Raw genomic sequence first — 14,908 nt, 5'->3', positions numbered from 1 at the left:
TGGAAATGGGTAGTAAAAACGAGTTGATGGGCTTTCAGTCGGAAAACAGGGATATGTGGCAGCTGTATACAAATATGGCCAAATCTAGTTCATACTCAGGGTCCATGCAACTCTCTGTAACGGTTAAAATGGGTAGTAAAAATGCGCTTAAATTGGAGGACCGATTTATCCAAACTCGGCAGGGTTATTCATTGATATCGGGGAAAGAATACGATTTTATGAACTCAAGATTTCTTATCGGGAGATCAGTATAAAGGGTACAATATCAAGATAGAGGCCATTTTAATAACCTCCACCATAGGATGGGGGTATACTAATTTCGCCCTTCTGTTTGTAACACCTTGAAATATGTCTCTAAGACTCCATAAATTATATATATTCTTGATCGCCATCGGCCAAATCGGTCCATGTTTTGATATAGCTGCCATATAAACCGATCTTGGGTCTTGACTTCTTGAGCCTCTAGAGGGCGCAATTCTTGTGCGATTTGACTGAAATTTTGCACGTGGTGTTTTGGTATCACTTCCAACAACTGTGCTAAGTATTGTTAAGCTCAGTTCATAACCTGATATAGCTGCCATACAAACCGATCATGGGTCTTGACTTCTTCAGCTTTTAGAAGGCGCAATTCTTATCCGATTTGGCTGTAATTTTGCACGTGGTGTTTTGGTATCACTTCGAAGTATGGATCAAATCGGTTCAAAGCCTGGTATAGCTGCCATATAAACCGATCTGGGATCGTGACTTCTTGAGCCACTAGATGGCGCAATTCTCATCAGATTTGGCAGAAACTTTATACAACGACTTCTGCCATGACTTTGAACATACGTGTCCAATATAGTCTGAATCAATCTATAGCTTAATACAGCTCCCATACAAACCGATCTCCCGATTTTGCTTCTTGAGCCCCTAAAAGGTTGAAAATGTATATAATGTAATTTGATGAGTTCCAAATGGAATGGCAAAATGGTCAACTGCTAGGTAGTGGTTAAAAATATATCCTAAAGCACATCTTTGGCTTGCACAGCATTTGGTAGGTTTTGATCGGCTTGGTAAGATTTTTCTTAATTTTTGATAGGAAATAATTTTTTTGAGTGGCAACACTTTATGACCGGGTACCAATAATCCGACTGATGAACAACAAGTAAAAAGGCGTTAAGTTCGGCCGGGTCGAACTTTGAATACCCACCACCTCGAGTATATATGTAAAACACCTTTCGTCAAAATCCGGTGAAAAATGCATACCTTATGCCCCATAGCAGCTATATCGAAAAATATCTTTCGATTTGAACCAAATTCTAAAAACTATAAGTCATTGTTCAATTGTGTATAACAAAATATTGGCCATTTTAGTAGATATATCTAAAAATAAACCGATCTGAACTATATACCACGTGGAAGTCGAAAAGCCTAACATAAGTCACTGTGTCAAATTTCAGTGAAATCGGATTATAAATGCGCCTTTTATGGGGCCAAGACTTTAAATCTAGAGATCGATCTATATGACAGCTATATCCAAATCTGGACCGATCTGAGCCGAATTAAAGAAGAATGCCGAAGGGTCTAACACAACTCACTGTACCAAATTTCGGCAAAATCGGACAGTAAATGCGCCTTTTATGGGCCCAAAACCTTAAATGGAGAGATCGGTCTATATGGCAGCTATATCCAAATCTGGACCGATCTGTTCCATACTGCAGAAAGAGGTCGACGGGAATAACTTAGCTCACGGTCCCAAATTTCGGCAAAATCGGACAATAAATGCGCCTTTTATGGCCCCAAAACCTTAAATCGAGAGATCGGTCTATATGACAGCTATATCTAAATCTTGACCGATATGTGCCATATTGCAAAGTTATGTCGAGGGGCTTAACTTAGCTCACTGTCCCAAATTTCGTTGACATCGGATAATAAATCGAGAGATCGGTCTATATGGCAGCTATTTCCAAATCTGGACCGATCTGAGCCAAATTGAAGAAGTATATCGAAGGGCCTAACACAACTCACTGTACCAAATTTCGGCGACATCGGACAATAAATGCGCCTTTTATGGCCCCAAAACCTTAAATTGAGAGATCGGTCTATATGACAGCTAGCTATATCCAAATCTGAACCGATCTGAGCCAAATTAAAGAAAGATGTCGAAGGGCCTTACACAAATCACTGTCTTAAATTTCGGTGACATCGAACTATAAGTGCGTCTTTTATGGGCCCAAAACTTTAAATCGACAGATTGGTGAATATGACAGCTATATCAAAATCTGAACCGATCTGGGCGAAATTGGAGAAAGACGTCGAAGGGCCTAAGACACCTCACTGTCCCAAATTTTAGCAAAATCGGATAAAAAAAATTTGGCTTTAATGGGCCTAAGACCCTAAATCGGCGGATCGGTCTTTTAAGTCTTTTAATACCCACCATCCTTTGGTGGTGGGTATAAAAAGACACCAGGAGCTGATGTATAGCCTGCTGCACTATTTAAAACCGAAGGCGACATGCTGATTAGGCAGTTGTTTCAGCTAATTTCTTGTACCCTTTTTTAGCTGTAAATAATACCCAATAAACATCTGAATACAAATCGAGTTTGAATTTTCGCTCTCGAATTTCCTAAACATGTCGCCGTCAGACAGAGACTTAAAAAAAACATATTTTTTATGCCAATAATTCATTACTACAAATTGAAATTGACCCAATTTGTTGGCGGCGGCCGACAACTGCAGGCAATGGTGCCTATTTTTTACTTGTGTACTCTTTTTATCCAGTTTTAGTTTTTGAGTTTACAACAAAAACAAAATTTGCAAACAGTGGACTTTAGAATCGAGTAGAAAATTTAGAAGAAAAAAAACCAAAACAAAAAAATAACAAAAAACATATCCAAATGCATATGTGTTTGTATATCAACACTTTCATACAGCCGATATATATGAATGGTCATTAGTTTTCGCATTTGTTTTTTTTTTTTGGTTTTTAGTTTTCTTTAACAAATGTGAGCTTTTCCTAGGAAGTTTTGGTTTTGCCAGACGTCATTCAACAATGGAACGAAACATTTGTTGGGAACACGTGTGAGCTCTAAAAACACATAAAAAACAAGGGGCAGCAGCAATAGCAACTGTGCAGTAAAAACGATTTGAAGCATATCGATTTTGCAATATGAGCTTAGAACCAGTTTTTAACGTGGTGCCATAAATGACAAAAAATAAAATAAAAACTTAATTTATTTTTTATGTTTTGGAAGCGATAAAAAGGGATTTTTCAATGAAACTCAAATCGAATGAAAATAACGCCCTCCAGCGGCTCAAGAAGTCGAGATCCAAGATCAGTTTATATGGAAGCTTTATCAGGTTATGAACCGATTTGAACCATACTTCGCACAGTTGTTGGAAGTCATAACAAAACACCTCATCCAAAATGTCAGCCAAATCGGATGAAAATAACGCCCTCTAGCGGCTCAAGAAGTCGAAATCCAAATTCAGTTTATATGGCAGCTTTATCAGGTTATGAACCGATTTGAACAATACTTCGCGCAGTTGTTGGAAGTCGTAACAGAATTCTTCATGCAAAATTTCAGTAAAATAGGATAAGAATAGAGGTTCAAGAAGTCAAAACCCAAGATCGGTTTTTATGGCAGCTATATCAGGTAATGAAACGATTCTAAGTGATATCTAAACACCACGTGCATAATTTCAATCAAATCGAACGAGAATTGCGCCCTCTAGAGGCTTTAGAAGTTAATACCCAAGGTCGGTTTATACGGCAGCTATATCAAAACATGGACCGCTTTGGCCCATTTGCAATCCTAACCGACCTACACTAAAAGGAAGCGTGCTTTCGACAGACAGACGAACGGACAGACAGACAGACGAACAGACGGACGGACATGGCTAGATCGACTTTATATACATTATGGGGTCTTAGATACATATTTCGAGGTGTTACAAACAGAATGACGAAATTATTATACCCCCATCCTATGGTGGAGGGCACAAAAATTAATTTTTGTTTCTTCGTTTTTTTTTTTGGGTATGTATGCTTGTTTGTTCCTTATAGACTCAAAAGTGGCCACCGTGGCGCAGAAGTTTGTTTGGGTACGTAAGTTTGTTTATTCCTTATAGACTTAAAGGTGGGCACCGTGGCGCAGAAGTTAGAATGTTCGCCTATTTGCATTAGTAAGGATGGTCATCCCCTTTCTAATGCTGGCTACATTTGTAAGATATCCTGCCATCTTAAAACTTCTCTACCCAGTGGCGTCGCTATGCGGCACGCCGTTCGGACTAGGCATAAGCTTAGACTTTAATTGGACTGCATTCATTGATATGAGAGAAGTATCCCTTGTTCCTTAATGGAATATTCATTAGAAACTTAATAGTAGAGTAGACTCAAAAAAGGGGTGAATCGATTTTCTTGAAATTTTCACAGATTGTGGGGAGTGGTCTGGAAGGAACAATAGGCAATATACATTTTTGATATCGGAAGGGGGGCGGACCCTACTCCTTATCCGAAAAGTACTACCCAAAAATAAAAGTGAAACGATCGGGACAATATGGGACTCAAATGAAAGGTTTTCAGCAGTAGAGTACGAATTTAATATTAAAAATTGGAGCAAAACAGCCTAAAATAGATTTATTAGACGATAATGATAATATGGGACTCGAATGAAAGGTATTCGGGAGTAGATTACGAATATGGTCAGGAAGGAGGTATAGGCTTTATAACCCTCCCCCGTTACCCCAAAAACACCAATCAAAATCAAAAGTGGACCGATAGGTACAATATGGTTATCAAATGAAAGCAATTGGAGAGTATAATACGAATATGGTATTAAAAATTGGATTCAAGCATCCAAGGTGTCGCCCAACTTCAAAAACTGTCCCAAACAGGCATATTGGAAGTACATATCAATATAGGACTCAAATTAAAGGTATTCGGGAGTAGATTACGAATATGGTCAGAAAGGAGGTATAGGCTTTATAACCCTCCCCCGTTACCCCAAAAACACCAATCAAAATCAAAAGTGGACCGATAGGGACAATATGGGTATCAAATGGAAGCAATTGGAGAGTAGTATACGAATATGGTATTAAAAATTGGATTCAAGCATCCAAGGGGTTGCCCAACTTCAAAAACTGTCCCAAACAGGCATATTAGAAGTACATATCAATATAGGACTCAAATTAAAGGTATTCGGAAATAGACTACGAATATGGCATAAAAATGAGATTCAAGTAATTGGGGGTCGCACCACCCCCCTATTGGGCATATTACTCAATCAGAGCTATATGAGACTCTAATGAATAGTATTTGGGAGCCGACTGGATTCTGCCAAAAATTTAGTTGAAGGGCATAATTTTATTCTTTATACTAAACTTTTGTTCAACCAGCAAAAATTAAAGCCTGTAGGAACCGAACAAAGATAATCGAGAGATCGGTTTTTATAGGAGCTGTATCAGGTTATAGACTGATTAAGACCGTACTTGCCACAGTTGTTGGTGGTCATAACAAAATACCACATGCAAAATTTCAGCCAAATCGAAAAAAATTGCGGCTTCCAAATCTGAACCGACTGCGGCTTCCAGGGGCTCAAGAATTCAAATCGGAAAATCGGTTTATATGGGAGCTATATTAGGTTCTTGACCGAAGGAAGTCATAACAAAACACCGCATGCAAAATTTTAGCCTAATCGGACAGAAATTGCGGCTTCCAGGGCCTCAAGAAGTCAAATCGGGAGATCGGTTTATATGGGAGCTATATCAGGTTCTTGACCGATTTGAACGATACTGGGCACAGTTGTTGCGAGTCATGACAGAACACCATGTACAAAATTTCAGCGAAATCGGATGAAAATTGCGACTTCCAGGGGCTCAAGAAGTCAAATCGGGCGATCGGTTCATATGGCATCTATATCACGTTCTTAACCGATTTGGACGGTACTTGGCACAGTGGTTGGAAGTCATAACAAAACATCGCATGCAAAATTTTAGCCTAATCGGACAGAAATTGCGGCTTGTATGGGCCCAAGAAGTCAAATCAAGAAATCGGTTTATATGGGAGCTATATCAGGTTATTGACCGATTTGAACGATACTGGGCACAGTTGTTGGAAGTCATAACAGAACACTGTGTACAAAATTTCAGCCAAATCTGACGAAAATTGCGGCTTCCAGGAGCTCAAGAATTCGGACGCGTCCACCAGTGGTGTGATATGTGTCGATTTGTATGGGAGCTTTATCAGGTTATTGGCCGATTTGAACGATACTGGGCACAGTTGTTGGAAGTCATAACAAAATACTGTGTACAAAATTTCAGCCAAATTTGACAAAAATTGCGCCTTCCGGGGGCTTAAGAATTCGGACGCGTCCACCAGTGGTGTGATATGTGTCCTGCCTTGTCTGAGGAACTGGCAATTTATTTTCTTCAAAACTTATTTAACAATTCATACTTTGTGTGTAGCATTCATTTGGTCATTATGCTAGACTTGAAAATCCATGACACAGAAATTGTTTCGCATGACCGGCTGTTAAAAGCCAAACGGATGAAAAATCAAAATTTAAAACAATTCTAAAAAAAACCGAATGTCGACAAAATTTTGAAAATCCAATTTTGAGAAGTTTTTTTTTTGCAAACCTAAATTTGACAAAAATTTTATTATAACAAAATTTTCCATTAAATCTTATATAGAATTGCGTTTACATTGGCCACTAAATCCGGATTTATGGCCTTTTCGAGATTTAACCTGCATTTTTTGCAGGTTTTTTGCATACAAAAACAAATCCCATTTTTTGCTGGTTTTATTTTTAAATCTCAAATAAACCCGATTTCATGGCTGAATAATTGATAAAAGTACCAAAATATGCAACAGTTTTCAAGAATTGTGCATGGTTGCGTGTGATATGCACATTCATGTGCACTAATACCCCGGTTTGCGTCGCTAATAGGGACCGGAGAAATGCGACGCAAACCGAAACACGTTTACCCATACATTTACATGGATTTTTATTGAAACGGTTCCATGACCTTGTTTGAGCTAGAAAATTTATTTTAAGGTAATTTTTTTTATTTAAATTTATATACGAAAATTCATAAGAAAATCTTAACATTAGATATTAATCAAAAATTAATAATTATTCACAGGCAATAAAAAAGGGAAAAGTAATACACAAATTAAAAATAAAGAATTCATCATATAAAATTAAATTCGTCGATTTAATCTTCCTCAGTTTGATTTGGCAAACTTGCTGATTTTTTTATGAAATTATCTAAGGTTTGTTGGATTGTCAAAGCTCTTTTTTTTCAAATAAATTTCTTTATAACAATTAATAGCTTCGGTTACATTTCTAGATATCTTTAAACTTCGATCTTCGTTTGGATCATTATTTTTAAAAAAATTCAATTGCTTGCGTTATCAACTGCATCGCTTCAGAGATTTTAGCAGTGGTAAGCTTTTACTTCTCTGATTCAATCTCAAGTGTATGTGTGTCCAGCGTATTGTTCATCTCAGCTGATGTCAAACTTTCGTTATCTAGCTCTTTGTCGAATAAAAGAAGCTCACTTATGTCTTCTTCTTCCATACCTTCAAAAGTAGCATTTCTTGCTGTTTCTGCGAGTTCTCGTACAAATGCTCGAAACATCATTAATTTCTTCCATATCTTTGATAATGCATTGGCGCCAAGTTCCGTTCATTCACGATTCCTTAACTTCCTTCAAATATTGGATTAATAATTCTTCCAAAAATCTTTCATCGAGGGCATATTATCTCCATCAGTGCTTTAAGAAGTTGGCTTACAGTTCGTCGCAAATATTGGGACTTGAAGTTTTATATTTCACCTTGGTCCATTGGTTGCATCACTGATGTGGTATTTGGAGGCATAAAAACCACTTTTATGTTTTCGGAATAATCATCACAATAAACAGGATGACTTGGTGCATTGTCCAATAACAAAGATGAGTTAAGACACAATATTTTGAAAAGAACAGTAAGCTTTAAGTTCAGATACGGCATAATTTTCCATCCAATCTTTAAATAAGGATGCAGTCATCCACGCTTTTGTGTTACCACGCCAATAAACAGGAAGCTCGTTCTTTTTTATATTTTTTAAAGGATATCGGGTTTTCAGATTTGTAAATTAAAAACGGTTTAAATTGAAAATCTCCCGCTGCATCTCCTCCTAAGAGAAGTGTAAGTCTGTCTTTACTAACTTCATATCTAGGGGAAGATTTTTCTGATTTAGAAATGTAGGTTCTTCCTGGCAACCGCTTCCAAAAAAGGCCTGTCTCATCTGCGTTAAAAACTTGTTTTGCTGAATACACACCTTCTTCAATGATGGCTTTTAATTCAAGTTTGAACTTGTCTGCAGCTGCATTATCTGCACCAGCAGCTTCGCCTTTTAATGCAATGTTATGCAAATTTGCATGGTTTTTGAAACGATCAAACCAACCTCTGCTCGCTTCAAACTCTTCAAAAATCTCCGCACTTGATAGTGGATAATTTTCTTTAAGGTCGTTGAATAAGGACAAAGCTTTCTTCTGAATTACCATTTGGCTTAATGGCATTCTCCGCTGGTTTTGATCTTCTATCCAAACGCAAAGAAGAGACTCTATTTTTTCCATTAAAGAACTTCTCATTTTTATGACTTGTTTATGTTGCAATGATGAGGCACATTCAGCAATTTTTTTTTTAATTTTATCAACGTCCCTGGTACAGATTGATCTCACTGTAGTTGGGGGAAGTCCAAGGCTTCTTCCAATCTCAACAGCTTTTTCCCCCGATTTGTAACGTTTTAAAATATCAATTTTTTCTCTAATAATATTTGCTTTCTTTTCTGACTCATTATTACAATTGTGTCTTTAAACTTCTCTTCGGCAAATTTAATTTGAGACTCTTTAACTAATAACTTGTACAATTTGGGTAGCAAGTAGCTGTAAGTGGACTGTATGTTTTATTGAAGCTCCCAAATTGTAAGAAATGAAAAAGAGAACAGTTGAAATAAAAGGCAACAGATTAGATTTCACCGCTACAGTTTATTACATTTCAATAAGCCCTTACCGCTTTCTTGAGATGATGCTGCACAAGTGATTTAATGGCGGTGCAAGAAAGTTAAAAGTGCGTAGATTTAAGAAAAGGCGAATTGGAAATTTGGTCAACATGGCCGCTCTTTATCTGTTTGAGTGAAAGCTTTTGGCCCTTTTGCATACAGAATAGATAAAAGGGTTGCCAAGTTGACCAATAAAAGCAAATCCGCGGGAAATAATGAACATAAAGATACTTAAAACAATTTCAAAGATTCATTTCAATGTAAATCAGTAAGGTATGTAATTCTATTATAATATATGTGTGTACTTATGTTAGCATAAGGATAGGTTTGTTGAACTGGCTTCAACATAACTAGCACACTGCATTCACATAAACAAAACTAAAATGGATATCACCCTTTTCTGTTTATGTTTTTTTTCCCGAAAATCACTTTGACATTAACGATGCAAATTGAAACAAAAACGACGCTACTTCGTAGTCCAAAAATGTTAGACAATCAAATGGCAATCTTAAAATGGAAGTTCCCCCTTTTCTGCTTATGTTTTGCACCCGAAAAACAGTTTCATATTAACGACGCAAATCGAAACAAACACGACGCAACTTCGAAGTCACAGAAAATTTTAGAACGACGCAAATCGAAGCGACGCAAACCGGTGTATTAGTGTTTACGTATGCACGTACACTTGTGTATGTCATCTAAATCCCCAAAAAAAACGCAGTGTAAACGGACAGGATTTGTTTTTGGATTTGGTTAAATCCAGATTAAAAACAATTTCAATGTAAACGTGCTATAGGATTAAAACTACATTTTTTTTAATTTTTCAAATTTTTATTTTTTGTTTTTTTATTATTTACGTTTAATTACTAAATTACCACTTCAATGAATTTGTTTTTGGGATTTTTCTTTTAAATATATTTTATAATAATAATTTTTCATTTCTTTTGTTTGCAGTCTTAAAAAATTTTCTAAACATTAATTTAGTTTTTTTTTCGGTTCATATTTTATTTTGTTTTCCTTTTTTTTAGTAAAATTTACGATTTATTTTCTAATATAATTTTTTTTTTTAGTTTTAAATATAATGATTCCAAAAATGATTTTGCTTTTGTATTTGCTTAGGTTCCTTACAAATATTTGGTTTTGTTTTACAATTTTTTTTTAATTTTACAGGACATTTATTAATGGAATTTTCTTTTGTCAAGTTTCTGTAATGGCGAGGATGTTTGTTTTTTTTTGGATTTTTTGTAAAAATTCTATTTGATGTGGTAATTGGGAATAAACTTGGAGTGTAACGGACAATGAGAGATATTTTTTTTTTTTTGTTTTATTTCAATTCGATTCCCATCGTTTAGGAATATATATATATATATAAAAAAAGAAATTCGTTTCGATTCGCTTTGGTTTAGAATTTTAAAAAAATGTTTTCTCAAGACATTTAGGCAAGTGGAGAAGATAATAATGGAAAAAATTTAAGAAAAGTTGTAAAACTTTTCTTTTGTTTTCAGGCAGGATCCTGCAAATGGGATCCTTGCCATATGATTCACATAACACACACACTGATATTTCTGTGAGAAAAAGGCTTGGCTGCTTTTTATTTTCTTTTAGATTTAGCAAAAATGATCAAGTTTATTATTTTTTTTGTTTTGTTTTCCATGTACACTGAGACAATAAAAAGAGGGAAATGTTTTTTATTTTATGGAATAAAAATTTCTTTTGTCATTTTTCGTATTTTTGGTTTTCTATGATGTGTTTTTTTTTTTGCTTTTCTTTTGATTCGGTGCATTGAGTTTAGTAAAATTGAAAAAAGTGTGGGTTTGGTTTTTTGCTGAATCTAAACAACAAAAACAGAAATTCTTGATTTTCTTAAACTGCAGAAATTAAGGCAACTTATGCGGAAATGGTGCTCTGTATCCTTTTTTTTCTGTGATTTTTTTTTTTAAAGATAAATTTCTAGTTTATATTATTTGCTATACAAAAAGCTTTTTTGTCAAATTTTTATTTATAATAATTTACATTTATTTTGTTGCTTTTCTCAACATTCATCAACATCAAAATGGAGGTTGTAAGGTTCAATTTTGAATTTTTTTATTATTTTTATTTTATTTATATTGTTGTTGTTTTGTTACAAAAATATTTTTAATGACCATCATTTTATTACAACTATTATTAGTTTCGTTTTATTAAAAATAATTTGTGTAAATTATAGTAGTGATGTTTTTTACATATACAAATGTTATTTACATTTTATTAAGTTGTGTAAGTCGACATCGTAACGGAAGATAAGTTTATATGGGAAGCAATTCAAGCTAAAGGACCCATTCGGAATATGTATTATAGGGGTAAGTTTAAGACAAAATAGAAATTAATTGCTCAAAAAAATTTTGTCGAAATTTTCAAATATTTTTTTTTCCAAAAAATCATAGAAATTATTTAAATTTAAAAAATTTCTTTTTATACCCACCACCATAGGATGGGGGTATACCAATCTAGTCATTCCGTTTATAACACCTCGAAATATTGATCTAGAACCCCATTAGGTATATATATTCTTGATCGTCTCGACATTCTGAGTCGAAGTAGCCATGTCCATCCATCCGTACGTCTGTCAAAATCAAGATAGCGGCCGAACGCATAGAGCTAGCCACTTTAAATTTTGCACAGATACTTAATATAGATGTAGGTCGTTGGGGATTGCAAATGGGCCGTATCGGTTCAGATTTGGATATAGCTCCCATATAAACCGATCTCCCGATTTGAATTCTTGAGCCCACGGAAGCCCATGGAAGTCCGTCCATGGTTCAAATCGGTTCATAACCTAATATAGCTGCCATATAAACCGATCTTGGGTCTTGACTTCTTGAGGTTTTTTATCTTTTTATCCGATTTGGCTGTAATTTTGCACGGGGTGTTTTGATATCACTTCCAACATTTGTGCGAAGTATGGTTCAAATCGGTCCATAATCTGGGATCTGGGATCTTGACTTCTTGAGCCTCTAGAGAGCGCAATTCTCATCCGATTTGGCACAACGGCTTCTCCCATGGCCTTAACACGCTCTTACTTGTTTCTAATTTCTCTAGGCTTCGTCTCAGGAGACCACCGTACCGCAGAGGTTAGCATGTCCGCCTATGACGCTGAACGCCTTGGTTCGAAAACTGGCGAGACCATCAGAAAAAATTTTCAGCGGTGTTTTTCCCCTCCTAATGCTGGCGACATTTGTGAGGTACTATGCCATGTTAAACTTCTCTCCAAAGAGGTATCGTACTACGGCTCGCCGTTCGGACTCGGCTGTAAAAAGAAGGCCCCTTATCATTGAGCTTAAACTTGAAGCGGACTGCACTCATTGATATGTGAGAAGTTTGCCCCTGTTCCTTAGTGGAATGTTCATGGGCAAAATTGGCAATTTGCATAGGCTTCGTCTCTACGCCAAAGAAAAATATATGTGCCAAATTTGAAGACGATCGGATGAAAATAGCGAATTTTAGTTGGTACACAAATTAACATAGACAGATGGAAAGGTAGACAGACTAGCTAAATCGAATCAGAAAGTGATTCTGAGTCGATCGGTAATCCTAGCAATGGGTCTGTCTCTCATCCTTCTGGGCGCTGCAAACATAGGCCCTAAGTTATAATACCCTGTACCACTGTAGTGGTGTATAGTCATAGAAAATAGTTTGCTCACCATTCTGTGGTGATTATAAACATCCACTGAGACACACTTTTCCATATGTGTTCTATTTGTTTTTCTAACATCCCCTTCATAATTAAGCAGCAGTCATTTTCAGCAAACAACAAAAATTTCAGCAGTAAGCCGGCTACTCTGAAATTGCAGTACTATTGCTGTAATAGCAGAGCTACTGCTACAATAGCAGCAAAATTAACAACAAATATTCAGCATACAGTGTTTGCTATTTTCACCAAACTTGTTTCTATGAGTGCATAACCTAATTTCAAACAAAAACGAGAAGCTAAAGTCAGAAAATCGATTTATATAAAAGAAATACTGATGCACAGACCGAATAAAACCAAATTTATTCAAATTCCATTGCAAAATACTTCGATCATAAAAAAACTAGTTTTGAAAGAGAAAAAATGATATTCGCCTTGGTTGGCAAAAAAAAAAAAGAAAAACATTAAATAAAGTTCGGCGGAGCCCGGCCGCGATTCGAACCTGGACACTCGGCGCAACAGCGAGATCCGCTGCCGTTGTCTAACGTTCGAAACTATTGACACAACTTCCGAAAGATGCACAGAAACTTGTGCACACCATGGGAGTAGTGTAATTGAGCAGACAAAAAATATGTCACTACACACACTAACACATGCATTGGGAAAAAAACAGCTAGCAGACAGTGTGTCGAGCGTGGTGGTTTGGTGCTTATATCATAGAGACGTTTTCGCAATGAACTCCATATAAGTATAACATACCAACGTACGGTCCTTGAAGCCTTCACACCTCAAAGTATCCTATGAGATTTCCACCAAGAATCAAAACGCGTCATACTACGGTTGGTGTTGTGGAAGCTTTTGATTTTATTTTTCCATTACTTCGATTATAAAAAAGCTCGTCTCGAAAGAGAAAAAAATTCTAATTTAATAAAGTCAGTTGTAAGTCATGAGAGAAATCATTGTTCATAATTTAAGCTCAATCGGATGAAAATTGGGCCCTCTATAGTGTCGAATCGCTTTCTTTTCTTCAATTTTGCAAAAAATTGATACTATCGGCAAAATTTACTTTGCCGGGCTTCATCCCAGAAAATGCTATTGAAGCATTCAATAACCATGTTTTGGAGGTATTGAGCGCATACAAAAGTGTATAAATCATGCTGGAAAATACTTTGAAAAACAATTAAACCATAAACCATGATAAAGACTGGCATTTTCCTTTTATTAGGCCAGAAATTTACATAGGAGCCCTCGTAAGTTCATGACGGGTGTTTTTACTTTGAAGGAATAAGTCCCCATCGCTTATTGATTGAAATATAGATGATCCTTATTAGTCGAGTTTATGACCTGATAAAACCGCAAACCGCTAACAAAACCGCTTTCGATATGTGCCCTTGAGTGATTTAACTCACGCACGCCCACTCACCAATTTTTTATGTCAACTCACGTTTAGTTACGCTCACGAGAAAAAAGTTTACTCATGCACGACTCACGAGAAAATATCGACTCACGAAACACTCATCGAGGCACTCACGAGAAAATCACGACTCACTAGGCACTCACGCCTCACAAGAAAATCACGACGCACGACACAATCACGACTAACTAAAAAATTACTGCTCACGAAAAACTCGTGAGTCACGGCTAAACAAACATTTTTCGATGAAGGGATTTATACTTTTTTTCCATGCTTCTCAAATCATACAGCATTTGAACGTACGAATATTAATGTATTAAATATATCAGATCTGCATAACCACTTATTTGCTCCTTAACATTTTTATGCATCTGTAGAAAAATTCATAATTGAAAGCTTGCAAATTTCTACTGGAGGTTTTATTATCTCAGGAGAAATTTGCAGCATCGAACAGCTGTTTTATGAAAACCAATGGTTACATTTAAATAAGTAGCAGTTAAGAGTAAAGGCTGCGCTAACTCTCATGCAAATTTTTAATGGTCATATTTTGTTGCAATATTTTTAATATAAATTTTAAATGCAAAACTTACGCGAACAGTCCTATTGTTGGATTATCTTATAATCTCAAAGCCATGGAGAAACAATTAAGGGTGGCCTCATTTGTACAACAACCACAAATCATGTGTTGCAATCCGCCATCTTGTCATCAAGCTGATCGACGTTTTGCCAACACACAAAGAAATTTGTGTGTGTGTATACGTGTGCGTAAATGGGCAGAGAATATGCGAGAAGGAAGATAACAAC

The sequence above is a fragment of the Stomoxys calcitrans genome, chromosome 2, assembly GCF_963082655.1.
Source record: "Stomoxys calcitrans chromosome 2, idStoCalc2.1, whole genome shotgun sequence".
Lineage (NCBI taxonomy): Eukaryota > Metazoa > Arthropoda > Insecta > Diptera > Muscidae > Stomoxys > Stomoxys calcitrans.
Note: the sequence above shows the minus strand (reverse complement) of the source record.